The sequence below is a fragment of the Mesocricetus auratus genome, unplaced genomic scaffold (assembly GCF_017639785.1).
Source record: "Mesocricetus auratus isolate SY011 unplaced genomic scaffold, BCM_Maur_2.0 Super-Scaffold_100676, whole genome shotgun sequence".
NCBI classification, from domain to species: Eukaryota; Metazoa; Chordata; class Mammalia; order Rodentia; family Cricetidae; genus Mesocricetus; species Mesocricetus auratus.
In genome coordinates, this window is record NW_024429266.1 from 139670666 (window position 1) to 139681560 (window position 10895).

Genomic DNA, 10895 nt, shown 5'->3' on the forward strand with positions numbered 1-10895 from the left:
TGGGTTTGTACTTCACAAGTTCTTATTTTCACTAATAAACATTTAAAATTGGACTAAGAAAGAACTCATATTTTTAGAATGCAAAAGAAAACCAACAGGTCAGGCAAGGTGTAAATCTTGTTATCTGCTGGGTGGAAGAAGATAAAGAGAAAGAGAGAAAATCATGCCTTTTTTGTGTGTGTGTGTTTTGTTTTGCTTTGTTTTTGTTTTTTTGAGACAGGGTTTCTCTGTATTGGTTTGGAGGTTGTCCTGGAACTCACTCTGTAGACCAGGCTGATCTCAAACTCACAGAGATCTGCCTGCCTCTGCCTCCCGAGTACTTGGATTAAATGTGTGTGACACCACTACCCCACTGAAAGTCATGTCTTTTGAGAAAAGTTCTGAAAACACTGGTACATTCAGCAATGGAGGTCTGCAAACAACCATTTGGTAGAAGTGGAGGGGGAGATTCATAAAACAAGTCAGAAAGCCCAGAGTTTCAGAAGAAATGTTTTTTTTAAGATGTCATACTCAAAAGGAGAGAGGAAGAAAAAGATAAAAGCAGTGTCTTTTGGGTTAGAACTCAGCAAAGTGAGAAGGGTCGCCTGTGAGGCTGTGTAAGCACTATAGTAGAATGAATGCATTACCCCATTAAGGTAGTAATTATTCCTCCCATCTCCTTAGCACATCTTTAGGTGAATTAGTTTTGCTGTGGGGTAGTTTCCTGACCAGATGACCTACATATCCAGATGAATTAACTCTTATGGAGGAGACAGTAGTATTTGATACTCTAATCTTTAAGAAAGGTAAGATTGCCTGCTGTCTACCCAGGGTGAGGAGTAGAAAACAGATTTCATTTCTTTTTTAATCAAAAAGAAGCTTATTTCTTTTGATGAACGTGAACAATTCCTTGATATTTCTACCTTTTCATAAGGCATTTTAAATATTAAGGAGGATCAGTTCTGACATTTCCCTTTCTATGGTTACCAGGAAAATTGGCGGTAGAGTCTAGAGTTGAACATGAGGGAGGGTCACTGTAGGAGAGATAAGTTTAGAATTTAGATTGGATAGATATGTTTAGCTTAGGATATAAAGTATATAAGTAGATTATAACTTACTTATCACCCTCTATGTATATATGTTGTATATGTTTAAGTTTGTATCAAATTTAAATCTTCTATTTAGACTAACAAGGGAATTGTAGGGGTGAGCCCACAAAACTCTTCACTCCCATAAGGGCAGAGATAGGGAAATTTATCACAGGTGAGGATAAAAGGAAGTGAAAGAAGAAAGGAAGCTCTCTTTTCCTCTGGAAGACTAGCACGCTTTCTGTCCCCCCAGCTTGTATGTAATAAATATATTATATTCCATATTGCATTGGCCTCCCGTTTCAGTTCACATCCTCAATGATCTTCAAGCATGCTAATCCCAATGAAACCTTGACAGACACATTCAGGTTACATTCAAATCATAACAAACCTGGAACCTGCAATCTTAAAAAAGGTCCTATGCTGGATCAAACTTGGGAGTATTTACCAGCACCAAAATAATTGGCTTAGCAGGTAGATTCAATCACTGTTCATGTGACTTACACACAGTAAGGAACTGAGAGGAAAAGTTAATAAAGTATCATTCACCCAAAAGGAAATAGTTTGAATCTTAAATCATACACACCATCCCAAAGTTAAAGCTCATCATTGCATGACCCTACAGTATCACTTCCTGGATAGGTAATGATTCAGATTCACTCATTTGAAGGAACAGGATTCATATGCCCCTGACGATTTCCTTAATGTCTGTCTGAGTCTTTTGGCATGTAGAGGAGTCTAGGACAAGTCTTGTGCTATGGAACATTCCACCACACCCTAAAAAACTATGAGGACAGAAACTATCTTTGTTCCTGAAATTTGAAGGTTCTTTCACTCACCCTCCACCCCCAGAGTAGTGCCTCAGTGCCTACAGCAACTCCTCTTAGAATTTGAAGAGAAGGCTCTTTTTTTTTTCTCTTCCAAATGCATCTTGAAGAGAATCTTAACCCCAACCTACTCATGAGTACCAAGTGTCCCTCTCCGAACTACTAATTCTGAAGAGTAATCTCTCAATTCCTTTTTAGAAGCCTGAATCTCTTCTCTTAAAGTTGGATGTTGGTCTATTCTATTATGAACCTATCATTATCTTGCAAAATGATGTGACATTTTATCAGAACTGTGTGAAATTTCTGGTTGGGAGGTAACTTCTTCCTTTGGTTAGCATCAGCTTTTCACTTCCTGGGGACAATTCAGTTTCTTGGGGACTGGTTTCAGTAGTCTGATGACACAAGGAGGGATGTGGGATGTAAATATCTTCAGCATTGAAAGAAACATTATAACAAAAGGAAACTGCAGGAGCTTGGGAAGGGCTAAGAGACAAAAAATAAATCACTCATGCTGAATATTTACACTTTCAAATTGGAAGGTTTCTCATGCAATATTTCTTTTTTGTAGGCCCATTTTTCTTTCCTCCTAAATCACTTCTAACTTAAACTTGATGAAATGATCTTCATTAAGATCCTCATTAAAGGAAACTCTAGACACAATTCTAACTTAAAAAGTGGACTATTGCTATAATTATTCAAGGTGAGATTTTTCTTTCTCTTTTTCTTTTTGCTGTTGCTGGCATTTTTAAATGTAGGTTTCAGGGAAAACATTGCCTGTGTTTTCACCATGGGGACCCAACACCTGGAAAATACAAAGTACACAGAACAGATTTATATACTATTGCAAAAAAGAAGAAAAAATAAACCAGCTAACCAAAAGAACAATATGCCCCAAATAAAAATTCAGAAAGTCTATGGCTTTCATTCTTACACACTATTACTCCCACAGTAAAACATGCTGTTTAGAAAGAAATATTTTATTATTTAGAAGTGTTGTTGAGTATTTACAATAGATGGAAGGAGTCAGTCATTGGGAGCACTTCTAAATTCTATATTATAAACCCTCTGATGTCTCAGTGTCTGTTAACCTGAGGGCTGTAAAACCTTTGAGAAACTAAGAATTTAAGAACCTGCTATTCTAAGGCATCTATGAAGTCTATTAGAAGCTAACAGATTTGCAGAGGGTCTCCTGTTTAGGATGCCTATCTATTTTTGTAGCCATAGGTATCTTGGGAACCAATTATGAGGGTAGAGATAGAAAGGACTCTAAATGGACATGACCTGATTAGTCTCTTTTGGACCAATAGTCATACAGGTGCTATGGCATAGAGGTAGAACATAAATGGCTATTAAGAAGGATAACAATTAAAAACAATAAAAGAGAAGGATAACAACAGCCTAAGGTGATTTATTTCTGAATGGACTTGCCTGAGTATCTGCCCTCTGGATATAGTATGATTTAGAAGTTCAGTTCTTGTCTCTGCTCCTTGGTGTTTGTAGTGACAGGCAGCATGGATTAACGGGATCCAGTTATATTTAGATTTGTCTAAATGTGGTTTTCCTATGTATTCAAAGAAAGTCAGAGAAAAATTAATGGAGTAGAATGGACTCCCAAAGTCATTTGCACACCAGGGATAAATACCGATCTACTTTCTGAGGCCCCATAGATTGCCAAGGTCTCCTCACTGACACCCATGTTCAGGGGGTCTGAATCAGTCTCATGCTGGCCTCTCAGTCACCAGTCTAGAGTCCATGAGATCCCCCTTGTTCTGTTCAGTTGCCTCTGTGGGTTTCAAAAGTTCAAGACCAGCCTAGGAAAATTAACAAGACCTGGTTTAAAAACTTTTTAAAATTTAAATTAGAAACAATCTTATTTTACATATCAATCCCAGTTTCCTCTTCCTCTCATCCTCCCATGGCCCCTATGAATCCCCCATTCCATCATTCTTCTGCTCCCCAGGGAGGGTGAGGCCTTCCATGGGGGATCATCAAAGTCTGTCACATCATTTGGGACAGAGCCTATGCCCTTCCCTGTGTATCTACACTAGGAGAGTATCCTTCTACGGGGAATGGGCTCCCAAAGTCCATTTGAACACTAGGGATAAATACTTTTCCACTACCAGAGGCCCCATAGACTGCCCAGGCCTCCTAACTGACACCCACATTCAGGGGGCCTATGCTGATTTCTGAGCAGTCAGTCTGTGGCCCATGAGCTCCCTCTTGTTCAGGTCAATTGTTTCTGTGAGTTTCATCAGCCTGGTCTTGACCCCTTTGCTCATCACTCCTCCCTCTCTGCAATTGTATTCCAGGAGCTCAGTTCAGTGTTTAGCTGTGGGTGTCTGCTTCTGCTTCCATCAGCTACTGGATGAAGGCTCTAGGATGGCATATAAGTAGTCATCAATCTCAATATTGGGGAAGGACATTAAAGGTAGACTCTCCACTATTGCTTAGATTCTTAGTTGGGGTCTTCCTTGTAAAAGATTGGGGATGTAGTTCAGTAGGTCGCTTGCCTAGCATATGTGAAAAATCAGGGATCAAACTTCAGTACTACTAGAAGGAAACGAAAACCCTTTTCTTCCTACTGAATTGCCTAATCCAGCCTTGGAATGAAGGTGTGTGCCTAGTCCTATGGTATCTTGTTATGCTATGTTTGCTTGAAATCCCTGGGAGGCCTGCTTTTTTTCTGAAGAGAAAGGAAGAGGATTGGATCTGGTGGAGAGAAGGGGGGGGGACTGAGAGGAATAGGTGGAGGATAAGCTGTTGTCAGGATATAATGTATGAGGGAGGAATTAAGAAAAAGATATAGAAGAAAGGAAAAGAAAAGCACCCTTAAGGAAATGTATTTGTTGCTTAAAGTTCAAGAAAGATTTTAACATAAGTTAACATGATGGTCTGTCTCTCTGGTCATTTTCTTTTCTCACCCCATTACTGAATTGATTTCTTTCTCTCTCTCTCCTTTACTTTCTTTCTTCATTCTTCCTTCCTTCTGTCATTCCTTCCTTATTTCCTTCCGTCCTCCCTCTCCTTCCTTCCCCAATCCCTCTCTTTCCCTCTCTCCCTTTCTTTTCTTCTCTCCACCCTCCCTTCCTCTCTCCTTCCCTCCCCCTCTTTCTTTGGTAAGGATACCTTTAGCCCATAACCTACTCTTATCATTTAAGGGTACCCCTATTTTACAGTCTACATTATGTTCTGTGTGTCTCATCTGAATGCTTTCCACAGAGATCACAAATGCAGGGAGCTGAGCAGAAGCCAGAGCCCTCCTGGTATTGAAGTCTTTTCAATATGGTTATGTGTTAGATAATTTTATTTTACTCTTGTGGAAGACCACGCTTTCATTTGTGAAATGAGCACTGAAATGATAGATGACTGAGGAATTAGGATTTTATTCTCAGGTACCATCAAGAATCTGGAAAACTACAAGTAAAAGGTAGGTGCCTGCAAGACTCTTCTTATTTCTGACATCACTTTTAAATTTGGTTTCCCTAAATGTTCCTTGTAAATGTCATACCACATAATCAGGAAAGCATACCACTCCCAGTAAGAAGCTATTCATATAGCTAGATCCTAAATAGTTGTCATTTCACTGTTCTACAAGGTAGTATAGGCAAAGAAATAAGAAGTCCTGACTTAGCAAGGGAGAAAACTAAGGTCAGGTTAAGTGACCTCTGTCATGTATTGTGGTTTCCATATTAACCAAGATGACTTCCCTGACCCAGAGAAAGAGTGACTCATATGCAGTGTGAAATGTTTTACTCTTTTGGCTTTTTTGGAGGGCCTGCCACCCAACTCCTGAATAAATCACACACAAAGGTTTATTTTTAGTTATGAATGCCTGGTCTTAGCATGGCTTGTTGCTAGCCAGCTTTTCTTAAATTAACCCAATCACCTTTTCCCTCTGGGCTTTTATCTTTCTTATTTCTATATATCTTACTTTCCTTCCTACTCCATGGCTGGATGGGTGGCAGGATGGGGTGTGGGGGGGGTAGAGGGGTGGAGGGGTGGAATGCATACTTCATTAAAACCCTGCAGTGTTGCTGCCTTTACCTACATGAATAAGCCTCTGTCCACTGTGACTGCTTTTCTTTCTTAACCTGATAGTGTTAAGTGGCTAATCAGATATCAACAGGCTTCAAGATTATTGGGGATAGATATCTGCCTCTTTATCAGCTTGGAAAACTACTAATTGAAACTGTAAGATTAGATCACTAGCCAAAAGAATGAGAACTGAGTCTTTCACTGCCCTATTTGGAGATGTGACGTTGACTAAACTAACTGAAAGGTAATAATTTTGCTATCTGACTCAAGGCTTTTTGGTAAGAATCAAGGACATCCCATTGTCCTCTCTCATAAGAGCTGTCAATCACCCATACATGAAAATATACCTTAAGGTAAGTTTCCAGTTCTAAGGACTTTAGAAATAGTATAAAGCCCTAAAATACAAGTAAGCCATAGTCTGCTCTCACCCTTTGAGATGGCCTACAATATACTTTGCAGTAAACTCTCACTATCTTCTATCAGGCTCTCTGTATCTCATCTATACACAGAAATAAAGGATCAGTGAGTCGGTTCAGAGTGAGGTCCTGCTGACAAGAAAGTTAAGGTATAACTAGGTCACGGTATGACATTATTTCCAGATGCTTCTATAAGAGAGAGATTTTAATGTATGGACTGGGTAGAGAAAAACACACTAGCTTTAGTATATGTCATTTGCTGTTTTATATTTTTGAATTTATTTAGAAGTTTATTATCTTATGTTTTGTGAGTGCTTACATGCTTGATTGTGTCCATACCACATGCATGCTAATCACTATGTTTGGGATCAACTGTAGTACAGAAAAGACAGAGGGGGAATTATAACTTCTTTAGGAGAGCTATCCATATTCCTTTGCCCTCTGATATTGACCCCAGGTTCTTATACCTTTAGACTCCAGAACTTATATGAGAAACATCTTTACATGTAAGCTTAACACACTTGACTGAGAGTGACACCCCTACACCCCATGCTCTCCATCCCTTTAGTGTGTGCCTGTGTATTGTTCCACTGGCTTTTCCAGCTTTCCAGAGGTAGATGACATGTCATGGGACTTCAGAGTCTCAAAACAGTATGAGGCAATTTCCCTATAAAGTCTTTCATATTTATATCTGTTTCTCTGTAGAACTTCTATGAGGACTCAACTAAAAATAAATGCACAAGACCTACTCTGGTTTCCAAAATAAAACTCTCATTATGTTTATGACGCTCTACCATTCTGGCATAAATTCATGACAGCACATATAAAGCGAGGTCAATTTGTCAAGCTTACCTGAGCTTCCATGTGTTGGTGTTTCATTGGAACTTTATTATGTATCTGCCATGAACAGATCTGTTTGGACTTAATCTCTAGCACCTTTACTTCAGAAGTAGTGCTGTTATCAAATGATCCCAAACCCTAAATCTCCAAGGGCAATGAGTCACTTTATCATCATAACCATAAGATATGCTTCAAGGGAACACTGATGGATGACAGACATTTCCATCTTTCAGGAAATTGAAAGAGTTTTGAGGTCACCTTCAAAAAGACAGGAACAAAGTCAGACTTCTATCTATCCAGAAATTTACCACACACAATAATCTCCCTCCTCTGTCACTGGTAAAGACTTTCACACCTCTTGGTCGGGTGACTCTCTCTCTCTCTCTCTCTCTCTCTCTCTCTCTCTCTCTCTCTCTCTCTCTCTCTGGGAATTTACTCACTCATGCTTTACAGTGTGTTTTCCTAAATTCTTTTTGGCCTTTTGTAACCTTGCAAAGCCATTTTATTAAAACTATGCTAATTTGGTGTGTGTGTGTGTGTGTGTGTGTGTGTCTATGTGTGTATCAAAGCCCATATATGGGATCAGAGGATAAAGAGTTTCTTCTCTTTTTCTGCCATAAGGTTCCTGGGAATTAAACTCTGCTTCTCATGCACAGTTTCAAGCATATATCACTAAGCATGAGCCATATCCCTGGCCCACTAAATTCTTTTTCCTAGTCATATTACAAGCCTTATAGACAGTGTTCTTCATGGCATGTCAAGCACTTTACTACACAGAAGGTGAGTTACAGTGAAGTATGAAGAAATGGTGAATTTGGCATGACAAATCCATGAGTTCATCACACATTTGAAAATTTTCAAAGTTAACAGTTCCATTGTTTGCCCCAGTGACTGTTATTGTGTAACTCAACAATATTCAGTGTGAGAGGAAGCCTAAGAGATAATTAAGTTATATTTATAACATTTCACATTTGTTGACATGTCCAAATAGGTTTGTGCTATTATTTCAAAATTTTCCATAACCAGACCCATATTTGACTTGTATAATTTTATTTTAAAAATCTTTAATAGAATTTTATATAAAATAAAATCACATTACTATCTTATATATTAGAACTAATTTAAAATGGATAATTGATTAATTTCAGGAGCTGAAAAATATAAGAAAAAACAAAGGAGTAAAACTCAATGGAATCATATTTGACATTAATTCATATATATGACACCCAAAGTCTGATCAACAACAAAATATAGAGCCAAATTTAACTTCAGCAAAAATTGAACATTAAACAGCATTATCAAGAAAGAAGAAATACTAATTCCCAAATGGGAAATTATTTGCAAACCCTGTGTAGGACAGTGGGTTTAAACCCAGAATATAAACACCTTTGTACCAAAAAGATAAACAGTGAAATTAATGAAGATTAACCTGTACTGAGCTTGTATCTCAGTAGTATAGCACTTACAATGCACAGAAACCTGAATTTGACACTTAGAACTGCAAAACAAAAACAAACCAAAGCAAAATATGGACAGATAATGATATATATTTCTTTTAAAATGGCATTGAAATGAGAAAAACACATAAAAAGATTCTAGATATCATTACCCACTAGGAAAATAAAATCAAAATTCCAAAGTGGATATCCAAAATGGATTGCTACCTCATACCTACTAAGATGACTAGAGAAATAACAATAAGAGTTTTGGAGATAATGTAACCATGTGGAAAATAATGTAACCATGTGGTAATATGATTGCCACCGGATCAGTTATTACATTTCTATGTGCATATATGGCTGAGCAGAAATATGCTCATGAATGTTCGCATTTCTGAATAACCAAAAGGTGGAAGCAATCTTGAATTTTCACCAACTGGCGAATGAAAAACAAAAATGAAATGTTCACTCAAAACTATAGTACACACTGAAAAGGAATGAAGTGTTGCTTCTTGTTACAGCATGACTAAATCTTGACACTCTTAACCTCAGTGAAAGAAGCCAGTCATATAACGCATGATTTCATTGATGAGGAGTCAACAGAACAGTTAAATCTGCAGAGACATTGACTAGATTTGTAGATTGGAAGGAAAACACAATGAAAATTTTTTGGCTTCTAGTATTTTTTTTATCATTTTTTAAAAACAATCTTTTCTCATTTTCCATACCAGTCTCCATTCCTGCTCTGTCCCTTCCTCCTGCTCTCTCCACCTTCCTCCCCTCCCATCCTCCATCCACTCCTTAGAGTGGGGAGTCAATGGAGTCTGGCACATCACTTTGAGACAGGAACAAGACCCTCCCTGCTATATCTAGAGTGAGCAACATATCCCTTCAAAGAGAATGGGCCCCCAAATGCCAGTTAAAGCACCAAGAATTTAAGATGTGATTTAAGACTGGAATTTTGTATGTTTCAGCAAGTCCTAGATGAACAACTTGGGCACTTGGAGAAACAGGAAACCTAAAGAACATGAACTAAATAAACATATTTGTCAGTAGGAGGCCTGGGCAGGCTATGGGGCCTCTGGTAATGGAACAGTATTTATCTCAAATGTACTAATGGACTTTGGGAGCCCATTAACCCATGAAGGGATACTTGCTCAGCCTAGACAACACAGGAGAGGGCCTAGGTCCTGCCCCAATGATGTGACAGACTTTGATGATCCCCATTGAAGGCCTCACCCTTCCTGGGGAGCAGAAGGGGGATGGATGGGGGGTTGGTGGCAGGCATGTGAGGATGGCAAGGGGAGGTAACTGGGATTGATATGTAGAATAAGATTGTTTCTAATTTAAATTTAAAAATCTAGGGGAAGAAAGCTAAAGAAAAAAAGGAAAAAAAGAAAGAAACTAGCTTCATCAGATCCAAGTAATATGTTTGGACTCCTTCAATCAATCCTACTGCCAATTTAACAATTTTGAGGAAAAAAAATTCTCAGGGAAAAAAAAAGGAAAATATGTTTTAGCCAGTAGGTGGTGGTGGTGCACATCTTTAATTCAAGCAGAGGAAGCAGATATAGGTGGATCTGTGAGAGTTAGAGGTCAACATAGTCTACAAAGCAGTTCCAGGATAGTCAGGACTACACAGCAAAACCCTGTCTTGAAAAACAAAGCAAAAAAGGAAGAAAAAAAGGAAGAAAAAAAGGAAGAAAGAAAGAAAGAAAAGAAAGAGAAAAGAAAGACTGAATTTCTATCCCATTATTGTATATTTGGTCAATTTTTCCAGTGATTAGAAATTTTGTGTTGTATTCAATTAAAATATGTTTCTCTAAGATGTAATTCTTGTTTCTCTTTCTTAAACACAGTGACTAAATGAAATCCCTCAGGCCACTTAATAGCCCATTAACTATTTGGTAACGGATAGCCTATTTCTCTCTAATCTTTCAGGTAAGTGCTTTTCAACTTGTCCACTCTTTCTCAAATAAATTGTTTTTCAGTTGTATTTGATAATTTGATTTGTCCTCTCCAAAAAATCTATTTTGGAAGCCATTTTGCAAATAAATAAATAGATAAGTGTTACAATTCTTTGATCATGCACACACTTTTCAAATTTAGTCACAATCTTCTCAGTATGAAGTTATTCTAAATTTGCTGTTTCCCTCTCTCTATAATTGGCATCAGGGTATAGATTCTTCAATCATTTGTGGGATCTCTGACTATTTAATTCTGAACAGAGGCCCCATGGCTTGCAAAATTTTGAGCATAAGCCTTGTTGGT

The 10895-nt window shown here is 38.1% G+C and overlaps 1 long non-coding RNA gene across 1 annotated transcript in view; it reads left to right on the top strand.

Moving 5' to 3' along the window:
- LOC121137095 overlaps window positions 1–10565 on the top strand; it is a 74514-nt gene extending 63949 nt beyond the window's left edge. Inside the window, exon 3 of the long non-coding RNA XR_005874318.1 lies at window positions 10484–10565. This is a non-coding gene — a long non-coding RNA (uncharacterized LOC121137095). The remainder of the gene's footprint in view (window positions 1–10483) is intronic.
- The last annotated feature ends 330 nt before the right edge of the window (window positions 10566–10895 follow it).